This window comes from Schistocerca gregaria, chromosome 8, assembly GCF_023897955.1.
Source record: "Schistocerca gregaria isolate iqSchGreg1 chromosome 8, iqSchGreg1.2, whole genome shotgun sequence".
NCBI classification, from domain to species: domain Eukaryota; kingdom Metazoa; phylum Arthropoda; class Insecta; order Orthoptera; family Acrididae; genus Schistocerca; species Schistocerca gregaria.
The window spans coordinates 143282491-143298760 of record NC_064927.1 but is presented as its reverse complement, the minus strand read 5'-3'; the positions used below and the strand labels follow the sequence as shown (position 1 = coordinate 143298760).

The window sequence follows — 16270 nt, the reverse complement described above, 5'->3', positions numbered from 1 at the left end:
TAGTGTTAACCTAGGTTTCGGATTAGATAACTACACCTTCTTCAGAACAATAAAACCCACAAGGCACTTGTAGTTTATTCCCTGAATTCCACCATTTCGGACTTCATTCAATACACGTCATTCATTTGTTTCGGGAAGCATGATGATACATCTCTTACCCCATATGCTGTGGTATCGGCACGTGTCCTAAAAAGGGGCTCCAGGTCTGATGTTGGCTTTGGCGGTGTATTTGCTACTTAATACCTGTCCGTGATAAATTTACTTGTGCAGAATGTGTATCAAAAAGATAAGCCGATAAAAACGTAACAAAGTTGAGAATCTGTTGTGTCTGATGGTCTTTCAGAAAAGCCTGAAAAGTTTCATGTGAATAAAATGCTGCAGTAGGTATTATACGAATCTGAATTTGCGTTGGCTTGTGGAAATCTTCCTTGCAGCTGAGTAGTTCAGCGTCGCGGAAAATCCTTTGCATGTGAAGTGAACGGCACTGGTAATACCACTTGCTACTTCTCTCTTCTAATCGTACATTCGAATGAAAGAGATGATGCGCTTTCATTGCTCATGAACGTGTTTCAAGTCTCCGCAAAATCTGAGCTTTACTTCTGCACAGTACTATTGTACGGATCAGGCAGAATCGTCGTAAATACGGAATAATTCCAGCATGCAGTTGGGAGCGTAACGAATTGCACCCCGATTTGTGGAATTGCTACATACCTAATGGGCACTGTGCCAGAAATGCAGGGCAGTGCATTTCTTTTCAGAGACCGTTAGCGCTCCATGCAGTTGGCCACACCCCAGACCTGCGGCCATGAGCCTCAGGAATTATCTAGACTGAATAACTGCATCTAATGTATTCCGCACTCGGCAGTGAGGTACTATAAATCAGCGCAAGGAAAGAAAAGGGTGAACCTGTTTCAGTAATGAAATGGTATCTCGGTGTCGCATTTTGAACTAAGACACTGTGAGTGATCTGAAAGTAGGAGAAAATACAAAACAGAATTGAACTAGCGCGAATCCGTTCCACAGAAAAACTTGGAAAAAAAGCTGACATTATATAAAGTTAACAATGTAAAATTGTACAATCTTAATAGCTATATTTTCACCGACAAATAGAGCTGAATTATTATTTCACTGAGTAATGAATTATAGTTCACAGCTTATTTAGAATAACAAGTGTTCAACGGTTTGGCCATAGGTCACAAGAACAGTCATCACAAGAACGTAAGGCATTCTTCACAGCTTTGAGAATAATTGCACTGGATATTTATGATGTCTTCAAGAGGATTAACTTCAACGCCAACTCACATAGGGTCTTGGAACTATACGTCAGGCAGTTTAACTGCTAAATTGGACTTGTAAGCCAATTTTTTTATTTGTGTGACGAATCATTAGCTACTTATGTATGATAAATATGATTTGTTTGAAACCATCCAACTCGGAAATATTTCATGATCCCTTAGTGAGGACTACAATGTACATGTTTATTGAGGATTTCAGAATAAAAATAGTCGTGGTTGCAAAGATATTTAATATCAATAACGACTCTTACCCTTTTGGAATATCATTACGTTGTGTAAAAGTACCCGCATAAATAATCCGTTCGTCATAAAACCGTATAAAATTAAAAATGGACGCAGGAGTAAATGTATGTGGAACCCATTCTTCTTAAGAACTATCCATATCCAGTTACTTTTACGTCCATTTTCTATTTTATATAGCTTGATGACGGATGAGTTATATACCTAGCTACTTTTACGCAATCTGATGATGTCCCAAAAGCGTGAAACGCCTTATTAATATTAAATAACTCTATAACCAAGACTGCTTTTATTCTGAAATAGTTCAAAACCGGTAGCTGTACAATCTTCCCTTAGTGGAATGGCAAAGTTGTTTAATGAAGACTATTATCCCCGACAGGTGCCATGGAAAACATACATAATGACAAGTGAAGTATGAGACCAAACAGTTCGAAAAGGAAATTTTGCGAAGTGAACGAGTTTGGAGAATGTAGAAGATTTTGTTTGCTTATGTAGATCAATAAAGAAGATGCTTGTAGTAGAAAGAAGATAATAACCAGAACAAGTCAGGCTTAAGCAGCATACTGAAAGAGGATATTCCACATCGAACAAAACATTTCTCTGAACAAAAAGTAACTACCATGTGCGCTTCTTTATGCGAATGAGACCTGGCCACTGGAGTGGGCAAACCAGACGGATCGAATATTTCGAAGGCTACTAAAATTCTCATGCACAATTAAGACGTCACCTAGAAAACTGAAACAATACTGGGAATGTAATGTGGGCGGTAGTTAAGAAGAGGCCATCTAAATCCTATGAATGAGGTACATTCCAACACACGATGTTGGAGGTTTGGTACAGGACAGAAATACAACAGAGGAAAAAAAAAGAAAAATAACGTACATCAGCCTGTAGTTTACGGTTTAGGCCGTGCGACGTTGATGAAATTGAAAAGGATAACCAAAGGTTGTATTTTCTTGGATATTTGTTGCACTAAATCCTATGGCTGCGCTACCTAGAACGTAAATTAAGTTGGGACAGTCTGCAACCAACCAGCGCACAGAAACTAAACCAAAAAAAATTAGTAACATCGGGATTGGAAGTTTCTAAACGATTAAAACTATGAACCAGATTGGAACTCTGATTTAAACTCACGCTTTTGCGGATAAAGCAGTTACTGGAACAGCTATTCGGCCACGATTCACACAGTTTTAATACGTCAGCGCACTTTCCGCTACATAGAGGTAGTTGCGTTCTAAAACAAAGGGGTTGCTCTTTCCTCCATCTTTCACATCTCAAAGGTTTCGAGGGACTACACTCCTCACTGCAACAGTCGCGAGGATCTCCACTCTCCTCTGAGTTATATTAACATCTCTACATCCTTGTATCATATGGCCTCCACTAAGTGTTCTACGCCATTACCTGATAAAATATCCCATCTCCATCACTCCTATTGAGCTCAAAAATAAACCCTACGGATTACACACCCCTCATCATTTTCATTCTCCTTTTCGAATTTTCGATGGTCCGATTCCAGACACTACGGTGATTTAGGCAGACACTTTCTGCAACTATTTCTTCAATCCCTTTGTACCACTAGATATCCTACTTGAAGAAACCAGTCTTCCCCTGAGCTAATATAACTCTGACATCATCTTTGCGTCGGTCATCCTGAGTTAGACGGAGTGGCCGTGCGGTTCTAGGCGCTACAGTCTGGAACCGAGCGACCGCTACGGTCTAGGGACGAATCCTGCCTCGGGCATGGATGTGTGTGATGTCCTTAGTTTAAAACTTCCAGGCAGATTAAAACTGGGTGTCCGACCGAGACTCGAATTCGGGACCTTTGCCTTTCGCGGGCAAGTGCTCTACCAACTGAGCTGCCGAAGCACGACTCACGCCCGGTACTCACAGCTTTACTTCTGCTAGTATCTTGTCTCCTACCTTCCAAAGCTGTGAGTACCAGGAGTGAGTTGTGCCAGTATCTCGTCTCCTACCTTCCAAAGCTGTGAGTACCGGGCGTGAGTCGTGCTTCGGTAGCTCAGTTGGTCGCCGGCACGGTAACTCAGCGTGTTCGGTCAGAGGGTTAGCTGCCCTCTGTAATAAAAAAAAAAAAAAAACTGAGTGAATGGATCAGTAACGAACTTCAATGGGCGTCAGGTGACGTCCGCCACGAACAATTGAAACGAACAATAACGAACAAAATGAGATTACAAAAAAAAAAAAAAAAAATTGGTGGAGCACTTGCCCGCGAAAGGCAAAGGTCACGAGTTCGAGTCTCGGTAAGGCACACAGTTTTAATCTGCCAGGAAGTTTCATATCAGCGCACTCTCCACTGCAGAGTGAAAATCTCATTCTGGGTCCTTAGGTTAGTTAGGTTTAATTAGTTCTAGGCCACTGACGAACTCAGAAGTTAAGTCGTATAGTGCTCAGAGTCATTTTTCGTTCATCCCGCGTAATCTTGCTTACTAGATCGATTTTTTTCAAAAACGTCAGGTTCGAGAAACGGTCCGGCACACAATTTTAATCTGTCGATAAATTTCAGTCCTTCTACTCTCTTCACTAAAGCTTCGTTCTCTACGTTGATTTTAAGCAAGACATGGTTTTCATTTCCTTTCTTCTTCATCGGATTTGTCTTTGTTTCTCTTTAAGCCATGTTCCCATCTGAGAATGTTATCTAGTACTTTCAACAGTTCTTCTGAACCTTCATTGCATCTACTGTATATAGGGGAATTAAAACGTCTGTGAAACTTGTCATAGATACCTGTGTCCACAAAATTTTTAGTCTCTCTTTTAAGATTCTCTCTAGTTGCATTAATTTTTCTTTAAGGTGTGTCAAGATACATGACGAAGTTAGCATTTTTGTCCATATATTAATAATAAATAACACAATGAATGTTATTTGGCTCTGATTGTTCGTTTTCCGAATGAACTGCAGCACACTCAAGACGTGTACTCTGGGCCGAGTTCAGCATGTGTTTGCAGAGGAGTGAACAGACAGCAAAGGCAATAAAATCTACTGGACCTCAATAGATAACATTTCTGGCATCCTACGTAAATAACATTTCATTAACAATGGGAACATGTTTCGGGGCAAATTTACGAAGATTTTGATTTAAATCACCTACACTATTACAAACAAGCAAAACTGTTTCCTAGTGTAAACGTTATTTGGTTATCAACAACAATAGTTTGCAATGTGCACCCAAAGACATTTTCAGAGGCCTACTAGCATAGCTAAGCTGCTTCCCTGTCGCAGAAAAGTGACGCGTGCCACCAACAACAATCCAATTTTTTCCGCACTTTCCATTGCTTTCCATTGCTTTAATAATTTCTGTGTGTTATGTTCCCTCGTGCAATGTAAAACTGTCGACGGCTCAGATATTTCCACGTTAACTGTCTGGCATAATGCTGTAAACGACAACAGCTGGTCACCTATCCGTAAGCGTTAAGATCGAATAATACTAATATGGCTAATTTCAGAGAAGTGTCCGAACGTCTGTGGAGGAATAGCTTGCTATTCTTCTTTAGTTGTGTCTATTCTTTCCGTTTATCAGTGTTTAATCTGCCTTCATTCGGATTCTCAATTCGTCATTAGTTTCCTTTTCGATTCTTGATATTCTGACACTCCTTCTTAAATTACCAATTTCCACGATTGTTACTCTTCTTTTCAGGTCATTATTTAAAATCCGTTGTTCTGACCCATAGTGTGGAACAGATTCAACCATATGCCTATCCACTCTTTCCTTATTGTCATTAGAGATGTTCTTGTCGTTCAAAATGCACAGAGATGAATTAATAACGACATTTTGTTGTATTCCTGTTATCATTTGCCAAGATTCTGTGTATGAATTCTTTTTAGTGGGACAAGAAGTATGATAACTAGCTAGATTTTTTAAAAAAATTCTCGCCGTTTTGCACGGGGCTATGCCTACAACGAAGTCATAAGGGCATACTCATACAACAGCCGACCTCTTGGTGACCAGCCTATCCGCCACCTTGAAGAGCCATTTTTGATTGTCATACCATAGTATCAGCTTTATTATACGCCACCTTGTGTCATAAATTATACTAATTTTGTAGTAAATATCAAGGAAGGTGGTAGTCAAAATTGAGCTATGAATTAGATCCTAAATAAACATTTACTAACAACCGAAGTGGTTTACAAGGGGAGGCCGCCAATTGTGAAGTTCAGATTCGATTCATACTGAGCATAATAAAAGCTCATGGCCAGGGGTGTAATGTGGCAAAGCACCAAGATGCACTACTCAGCCGTTTTCGAGAAAATGGACAGTTAAAAGAAACCATTGCGGTGAAATACTCTCTACGATTAATAGTTTTCAACAGCGTCGTGGTGCAGCGGTAAGGGCTCGCGTTCTTAATCCGAAGGTCGCCGGAACGATTCTTGCGCCGGGCAACTTTTTTTATTATTTGTTTTTTGTAATTCAAATGTATTCACAGATGCAACAATTGTACATATAATAAGTTGTTGAAAGTCGTTTGTCGTAGAAAAATAATATTTGAAATAAAACACAATATCACAAATAATATTCAAGTGGATACAATTTATTGATAAGTTCGGTATAAACTCGCACATAATTAACAATTTGTGACCAGAAGTAGCTGGAGTATCCCATGAACCAGGGTGATAGTTTCATAGAGACATGGAAAGCAGAAAACAGCACGACATCGAGCACATCTGATAAACGATGCGTTTTCACAAGAACAATTGTTTTCAAAATTATCTGTTGGGAAACACACCTGATTGACATTCTGAAAAATTGTTCTATCATTCATCAGGTTTGATGCATACCACGTGTATCGTATCATATTGGCAAAAATCGGAGAAGACAATTGGTGGTGGACGATGGATTGGATTTTTATATAATCGTCTCTGGAGTTGATGTCACGGTTTCGCTCGCTAAAAAAGCACAATTTTGAAGGCGCTTGGTCAATTTTCTTACCTGTCGGTAAAAATACACGTCACACGGTTGGACGAGAGGCGTGCACTTTGGAGGAATGAATTTTATAGTACACGTTGGTAACTTGTTATCGTCCTGGAACATCTCATGGTATGACACCGGGTTCGTTTGCCCACCCCAAGATTCGATCAGAAGGTTTAGAAAATTATTAATCGTAGAGAGTATTTCACCGCAACGGTTCCTTTTGACTGTCGATTTTCTCGATAACGGCTGAGTAGAGTATCATAGTACTTTGCCACATCACATCCCTGGCCATGAGCTTTCATTATGCTCAGTATGAATCGAATCTGAACTTCACAATTGGCGGTCTCCCCTTGTTAGAGAGATGGAAGAGAATAGAAGGAAGGGAACTGGGAAGTGTCTATACATTCAAAGTCAGAAGCCTAGTCAATTTCATGACACCCTGCCATTTCTACATTACACACTTGGTGGAATGGGAGAGGGTTTGACGGAGGGGAGGAGGTTGTAAATCGCTGATAAGTAGACAGGCATGACAGATCATTAATCACTGCGATTGTACCAGCTTTTTCACATTACTCCACATCGTTTTGTAGCACTGCGTCTCAGCTACTTCAGTTCACGCCCTTGTAGGTTTGCCCACAGTTCATGAATCACTCCCCTACATGTTTACTCCCAAAAATTTCTTCCTCACATTAACGTCTATGTTTGACCCTAGCAGACGTCTTTTGAACAGGAATATCCTCTCTGTCTGAACTACACTGCTTTTTATGTGCTCCTTGCCCGGTCCGTCATGGGATCTTTTCCTTCCAAGATAGCAGGACACCTTAACTTCTACTTTGTGGTCAACAATTTTGATGTTAAGTTTATCGCTATTTTCATTTCTGTACTGCTCATTACTTTTCTCCTTCATTTTACTCTGAATTCATATTCCATATCATTGGACAATTCCGCTCAACAAATTCCGTACTTCTCTCCTTAACTGAAGAAAGAAATATCAGTAGCTAATATTATCATCGATATCCCTCCACCCTTGGCCAGACTCACACTTTTGAGCCTGTCTTATCATTATGTCGTTTATTCTTCGATGTACAGACTGAACAGAATGGCAGAAATATTGCATACCTGTCATACACCATTTTTAATCTGAGCACCTCGTTCTTGGTCTTCCAGTCATATTGTGCCTTCTTAGTTCTTGTACTTATTGTATATTATCGGTCCTTTTTTCGCAATATTTAGAACATCTTCCTCCATTTTACATTGTTGATCCATTCTATATGTCAACAAATTCGGTGATTTGCACAATAATAATGGAAGCTGAAGAATTGAATTAAATGTGTGCAATGGCTCGGGTCTTATGGCTTACTAGGCAAAAATGCCGATTATTACACCACCACAGTACTATTGTCAACACTGCTGAACGAACTGAAGAAGTCGAATGCCCTCCCCAAACACAAACTGCCTAATAAGCAAAAAGACCCATATTCGAGACACGCCGCGACACAAATTTTAATTCATTTCTGCAGCTTCCATTAATGTCGCAGATAAAGATGAAATTTAAATGTCGCAGAGAAAATTTTATTATAATATCAATAAGATCATATATGATTTTTCTTCAGTATCCTTTCACTATCGAGTGCAACATCAGAACTGCCTCCCTAGTTTCTTATCGTTGTAAAACCAAACTCATCGGCGTATAATAAATCCTAAGCATTCATTTCGAGTCGTCTGTATATTGTTATTGGTAGCAGATAGCATGCATGAGATGATATGGTGATTGTGCGAAATTTTTCTTATTTTCTTATAGCATATACAGTGCTTTGAACTGACTCTTAGAGACTGTAATGTGTTTGATTGATAATCGAAATTAACGTGATATTTTAGTTAAATTTTGATTACACAAAAGATATTTTTGGCAACACTACATTTTGTTCATAATTTCCTTTCAATCCGAATCAGATTTAAGCGATGCAAGCGCAATTATATATGGTCAGTAAGATGTAAGATGTAATAACATCCGTTTTATTTCGAGAACGCTTACACGAAAATCTCAGAGCGTCGAGGGGCATATAGGTTTTTGTGTGGTAATGCTTTTATCTTTGGTATCAACTGAGATACCGAAGTAAGTACTTTTCTTTAATGGAACCTATAATTTTCATTATAGCATTCGGTAGCTCTTGAGAAGACAATTACAGTGACGTAGTGTTTGTTAATGCTGTCGTAGAAACTTGTCATAAAAATTCGATAAATAACCTATAATGTGAGATCACGATGGTCGGAAACTGCATTTGCGGTGCGAACACTGCCAAGCACGAGTCTCGGACCAGGCTGCGTAGATTTATGTCGTAAGGTAGGCCTGCGCTACAAGAATACGGGTTTATTTCAAACTGAACCAACTTACGCCCTAGATGCAGGTTCACCTACCAATGTTGTATATGGAAGTACGACCTATGCTACAATCTAGTTCATCACAGTGAGCCTTAAGGAAAACTATTTCACATTTGTGTTATCCTCCCAGATTTACGTGAGCTCAAACAGAGAAATCAACTGTTCATTCACTAAAAATAAAGAGATCTTATGGGCTGGAAAAAACAACTATATTACATATCCAAATGTCACAAAGAATAGTTGATCTATCTTTTCCTGTACCTGGCGGTATGTTTCTTACAGGTATATTACTTGCTTTCGGACAACTGTCTCTACCGACACTGCTCTAAATTATATCGCATAAGATACATTCATTAAACGAAAAATTTTAGTAAAAATATTTGGGTGACCACCTGTACACCGTAAAACATACATTCTTCTTAACGAAACGTCGTTTCATTCTCAACGTAAGCGCTTAATGACAATGTTACCAGGTGAGTGGAGTACAATTGTTGATTTATTTGACATTGCAATGCAATTTCGTACACAAGTAAATCTAACAAACAATTTACTAAAAATGATTTTGTAACTACCCAAATCACGTAACATAAGTTTTGTCTTACAAAAAAGTGACGTTATGCTTAATTTAAGCATGAGACCAAATTGTTGAGCATGGAATGAAAGGCACATTTGCAATCGCCGTTCGGAAGAACGATGAACAGGTGTAATTACAGTTGATGATATGGTAGAGCAACCGCAGGTGATTCGACGACATGTATCATTAGGCGTAGTTTGGGCATCGTCATAGACTGTATTTTTGAATGCTCCCCAAAGACGAGGGACCTCTCAGGCCATTTGACAACAGAATTTCGTCCTATACAACGTCAGGAAAGTTCCCATTCAGTATCTGCGTTGAAGCACGGGTTGCAGCCACATACACTGTGGTATATCCAGTAGTATCTCCTCTAGAAAGCCGTCAGAATGTTCGTTAGAAAGCATCCCTACGAATACCCGTTTAGAACGACTGAGATGAAGCAAGGTCTCACAATGTAATTTCGTATGATGCTGCATCATAAGTTTACGCTCCACGGCCGCTGATGTTACACATGTTTCCAGTGCGGATTCTCGGCTGTCCAGTAGTGTATGTTAAGGAAATTTACATTATCGTGGTTAGGAAACCAAGATTAACCGGTACAGAGCACACGTCAGAAATTATGCAGGATTGTCTCTCGGTTGTCGGCCGCTGTGGCCAAGCGGTTCTAGCCGTTTCAGTCCGCAACCGCGCTGCTGCTACGGTCGCAGGTTTGAATCCTGCCTCGGGCATGGATGTATGTGATGTCCTTAAGTTAGTTAGGTTTAAGTAAAGTCTAGGGGACTGATGACCTCCGGTGTTAAGTCCCATTGTGCTTAGAGCAATTGAAACATTTTGTCTCTCCGTTGCTGAAGGGCAAACACAGTGCCTGATGTAGTGTGAGATGATGGAAGTGCTGTCGACGCAGGATCCGAATGACACTTGTGTGGCTGATTCCATATTCCATGCAATGTGTCTCGTACAGCTGTGCGGATTCATTAGCGTCGTAGCCAGAACAGCTTTCTTCGTGTTCTATGTCAGTTGCAATCTTCTTTCATGTCCTCTTTTTGACGTTCAAGCAACCTGTCCACAGTACCGTGTTAATAATTACTGCAATGGCCTGGCGTGTTGGAAATTGGCTATCCGGATAGATGGCCTATACTACTGTACAGTTTTTTCAGTATTTATTTTACATTCGCTTGATAAAACCAAGACATCAACTTCTCCTCATTTGTGGACACATCTGCACGCAACGAATGTTGAAGCAGAAATCAGTGGTCTGCAGTGAGTCGCCACGGTTCGCGTGATTTCCCCCATCGGCGGTTCGAGTCCTCCCTCCGGCTGGGATGTGTGCGTTGTCCTTAGCGTAAGTTAATATAAGTTGGATTAAATACTGAGTAAGCCTAAAGACCGAAGACCGCAGCAGTTTGGTCCTATAGGAACTTACCACCACCTGCACTGCAGGCAAGTAAACAAGCAAATGTGTTAACTTTATGCCATAGCGTAGCACGAGAGTCCGCATGTCGAGGTCGTGCGGTAGCGTTCTCGCTTCCCACGCCCGGCTTCCCGGGTTCGATTCCGGGCGGGGTCAGGGATTTTCTCTGCCTCGTGATGGCTGGGTGTTGTGTGATGTCCTTAGGTTAGTTAGGTTTAAGTAGTTTTAAGTTCTAGGGGACTGATGACCATAGATGTTAAGTCCCATAGTGCTCAGAGCCATTTCGTAGTACGAGAGCTCTGCTTGACGGTGTCTGCACAGCTCATGCCGATTCCGGTCTCCGTGCTCTCAAATTATAGGAGAGTTCTCGATTTTTTTTCTAGTAGTTTAAACGTCAACAATAACAAGCGCTGTGTCTTTCCAAGAAATGTCGAATGCAGTTAAAAAAAGCGCGTATTTGGTTCCATTTAAAAAACTGTACTTTCTTCAATATGTCCTTTGATACAAGCGCTAAAAATACCAACAAAACAAAAAAAAGTGTCCCCCGACGCTCTAACATTTTCCGAAAACCGCCTTTCGGTCTGTGTAACACACGAAATAAAAGGGGAGTTACATCTTACGTGACTCACCCTGTATGTGTGGCGTCTGGACTTTTGGAAATGTCCGAAAGAACGGAGATCATATTGATCCTGCAGTCTTTATCAATCAAAGCACAAAGGAATGACGACATGTAGATGCTAGCGGGTATTGACTAACATTAATCGAAGACGGAGAGACTGACGTGTAAAATTTATACGATTACAATGCGATAATAAATTCAGTTTGAAAGGGCATACCACGGAATTGCTCAAGCGCCCAAACGAGTCTGTATTTGAAGTGCGAATGATGTCAGATGTAGGGGATATAAATATTAAAAAAAAAAAAACTTGCGGACTTTCCTGACTTTCATTGTATAATGTCTTATGGGCTCTTATTCTGGGGTAACTCTGCAAATGAACAAAAGTTTTAAAAATGCAAAGGCTTGTAAAAAGACTCATTTGTGATGTAACATTATCACGTAGAAACCTGTTCCAGGAAATCAGTATCCTAACCATTGCTTCTCTGTACATTAATCCCTGAATGAAATTTGTTGGAAGTAATACAGAGTGTTTCAAAAAGGTACGGCCAAACTTTCAGGAAACATTTCTCGCACACAAAGAAAGAAAATGTGTTATGTGGACATGTGTCCGGAAACGCTTACTTTCCATGTTAGAGCTCATTTTATTACTTCTCTTCAAATCACAATAATAATGGAATGGAAACACACAGCAACAGAACGTACCAGCGTGACTTCAAACACTTTGTTACAGGAAATGTTGAATATGTCCTCCGTTAGCGAGGATACATGCATCCACCCTCCGTCGCATGGAATCCCTGATGCGCTGATGCAGCCCTGGAGAATGGCGTATTGTATCACAGCCGTTCAAAATACGACCACGAAGAGTCTCTACATTTGGTACCGGGGTACCGTAGACAAGAGCTTTCAAATGCCCCCATAAATGACAGTCAAGAAGGTTGAGACCAGAAGAGCATGGAGGCTACGGAATTGGTCCGCCTCTACCAATCCATAGGTCACCGAATCTGTTGTTGAGAAGCGTCCGAACACTTCGACTGAAATGTGCAGGAGCTCCATCGTGCATGAGCCACATGTTGTGTCGTACTTGTAAAGGCACATGTTCTAGCAGCACAGGTAGAGTATCCCGTATGAAATCATGGTAACGTGCTCCATTGAGCGTAGGTGGAAGAACACACTGAAGACACTAGAATGAGCTCTAACATGGAAATTAAGCGTTTCCTGAAACATATCCACATAAAATCTTTCCTTTATTTGTGTGTGAGGAATGTTTCCTGAAGGTTTGGCCGTACCTTTTTGTAACACCCTGTATATCCGTATTTCCAGCCGATAGCTCAACATATGGTATCAGTATTAGGAATAAGAACAATGTACATAAAGACCTGAAATTACTTACCTTGGCCCAAAAAGGGGTCCAATATTCAGGAACACACATTTCCAATAAACTGATAGCAACCATTAAAAACGGTTTCAGATAAAGCACAGTTTAAACAGAGATTGAAAGACATTTTGACAGGCAGCTCTGTTGGACTGTTGGGTTAGCTGAAATAAAAATATCTGTTGGATTTCAATTTTGACACCACTTAGTCACAACAGTCAAGATTATGTATTTGGTGTATGATAAACTTATTAAAAGTGCATAACTTTAATTCTGACAGCGTACTAATTCTTTAAATGTTAGCAGTTCCAATTTACTGTAAAGGATTCACATATATTCACAGACTCATGGCAAATGATAAGAAAGTGGGTATTATATTCAAATGTCTTATGTTTTTTATGTTGTACTTTATGACATGTTCAATTCCCACAAGAATCATCTCATTTTTGGATCTATGGGACGAAAATTGAATCTAATCGAATCTGATCCAATGGGGAAAGCTGGACCCTAGTCACTTGCTTACTAGGCAGATGCTCTGACCACTGAGCCATTCAGGGACAGTGGTCCTCGCCTTCCGTCAGATACACATTCTCAACCTACCTGCGCACTACTGACGTAATGCCCTTGCCAATTATCCCCATTAATCGCGGTGTTTCTCCGAATCCTATTGCAAAAACTGGAAGTCATCTAAGAAAATTTGAACTCATTCGCACATTCTCGATTTCAGAATATTCGATAACTTTGCACAGAGGTTTACGTAATATTTAAGACAGATTATTATGCACACACACACACACACATGGAGAGAGAGAGAGAGAGAGAGAGAGAGAGAGAGAGAGAGAGAGAGAGAGAGAGAGAGGGGGGGAGGGGGGGGAGAGAGAGAGGGGGAGGGAGGGAGAGAGAGAGAGAGAGAGGGAGAGAGAGAGAGAGAGAGAGAGAGAGGGAGGGAGGGGGAGGGAGGGAGAGAGAGAGAGAGAGAGAGAGAGAGAGAGAGAGAGAGAAAGATGATTGGCAGTGGTTGGGGGAAAGAAATTTCTCTTATTTAGACACGGATACGCAAGTGACCTGTAGGGCTCGATGGAACTTTGACCACATATAAGAACTGCTACAGTATGGTACAGGAGGCCACTGAAAGAGGTGAGCAACGGAATGAATAGAAATGACACTTTTATTCAAAGACAAAAATTAAACTGAATAGTAAACAAGAAAGTTGGTAGTGTCGTCTGAAGACCGACACTACCAATTTTCCTTTTTTGCAATATTAATATTGCGGTTATTGAACAGTTGGTTGCTAATGGAATCCAACCTCAATTAACCTGAAATGACCACGATTCGTGATTGTTTCGTCAACACTAAAAACGGAAGGACATTGTACGTGTTAAATGATCTGGAGGTCAGCAGGCTCCAAACCATAAACCTGAACCACCAAAACGATCACATTCGAGTATGTTACTGGGTGTGTGGGTGCCTTTTATGCCCCCCCCCCCCTCCCCCCTCCCCACTCGCTCTGGTACTGCTGGGTAAGATATCATTCCCTAACCGCCCGCATCTCGTGGTCGTGCGGTAGCGTTCTCGCTTCCCATGCCCGGGTTCCCGGGTTCGATTCCCGGCGGGGTCACGGATTTTCTCTGTCTCGTGATGGCTGGGTGTTGTGTGATGTCCTTAGGTTTAAGTAGTTCTAAGTTCTAGGGGACTGATGACCATAGATGTTAAGTTCCATAGTACTCAGAGCCATTTGAACCATTTCATTCCCTAACAGTAAGATGAGTAAGGCAACTGTTACACAATTGTTGAAACGCTCAAGTACGTTTCTGGAAGACTGCGTCTACAACCGCTAAGAGAAATCATATGACAGAATCCGATTTATGTACTTACACACTGAATATTCCGCCTACTGGGCCTTAGGATGAAAGTGCGGTCGATCAGTTGCTTTTTCAGTACGCCTGAAACACAGAAATGTTTCGGTTAGGAACCAAGATAGCTACCTGAAACACGTTTTAAAATAGACTTGTGTACTTAGGCAAGGCACATAGAAAACCGTAATATTGTATCAACTTTACAAAACGAAAGTCCTGCATGGAACCTATAGACTCATTTCGGAGGCACTCTAGTGCGACCTTTACGATAGAACTATGGTGTACGGAAGTGATACGCTGCGCTGAATACCCAGATTTCTTTAAGTCGACAGCATAAGACTGGCCATGGAAGCGCTGTGTCAATGACTTTGATACCTCTGGTACACAAAGTACCTCCATTAGTTTGTACTCATTAATAACACTTTTATTTATTTCTTTAGTGCAATATCCATAATTAAATAAATAAAATTAGTCTTTGGATTGGATTGTTTGGGGGAAGAGACTAAACAGCGAGGTCATCGGTCTCATTGGGTTAGGGAAGGTGGGGAAGGAAATCGGCCGTGCCCTTTCAAAGGAACTACCCCAGCATTTGCCTGGAGCAATTTAGGGAAATCACGGAAAACCTAAATCAGGATGGCCGGCCGCGGGATTGAACCTTCGTCCTCCCAGTGTGCTACCACAGTAAAATTAGTTGCTGACTGCAATAACTGGACTCACTTTAGCGTTTGTAATGAAGACCTGTGAATAAGATGCTTCAGATTTCCAAGCTGAGTCACGATATTAATCAGTTCCCCAAAGTGTGATTACACAATGTAACGTTACATGATTGCTACTAGTGGTTTCACCAACCTTAACCACTTTCCACAGTTTATGACAACACTAGCACGTTAACAGTCGACCAGCTTCGCCGTTCCGACATGATAATTCCCAGGAAACTAGCCGTAACAATCTTTCCTTTGTCAAAGTGACGCTTGTGTTACCGGATTTTGTCCATTTGCGGTCTTTGTCTTTTCTAGAATGGTTCTCCATCCGTCTTTGCTCCGTTTATATAAGAAAAGTAATGCCTGAGAATTATTAATCTGAAAACGTTTGAAGATATTTAAGTAAAACAAACGTTGTTTCCACATTTCTTTTTTATTCTCCATATCTACATATTTATTTCTCAGCATAGTCACCCTGGCGATGAACACATTTCTCCCATCAAGAGATCGGATTGCCGACAGCATCACTGTAGAATGCTTGATTTTTTTTTCTCGGAGCATCAACCTCACCTCTGCTTGCACCACTTCATCACTAGCAAGGTGAAGTTCTCTAAGGCGTTCTTTAAGTTTTGGAAACAAATAAATTGAATTTGGCCCATTCGGGTCTGTATGGAGGATGGTTGATGACAGTGAACGCAAGGATGGGACTGCTGCAGTTGTCACAGCGCACGTGTTGGACTGGCACTGTCGTATTGGAGGATAGGGTGCGCCATGTGTGAACGAATTCTTAAAATAAACTCTATTACAGCACGCTGTATATCATTCACAGACATAGTTCCGTTACACACCACTACAATTCGGAGGACTCAAGAGGCACAGGGCTGCGAATATGTAGACG

At 40.9% G+C, this 16270-nt stretch overlaps 1 long non-coding RNA gene across 1 annotated transcript in view; it reads right to left on the bottom strand.

The window, feature by feature from the left end:
• LOC126284169 (uncharacterized) overlaps positions 1 to 16270 on the bottom strand; it is a 526799-nt gene that overhangs the window by 190445 nt on the left and 320084 nt on the right. Inside the window, exon 2 of the long non-coding RNA XR_007551446.1 lies at positions 14691 to 14758. This is a non-coding gene — a long non-coding RNA (uncharacterized LOC126284169). The remainder of the gene's footprint in view (positions 1 to 14690; positions 14759 to 16270) is intronic.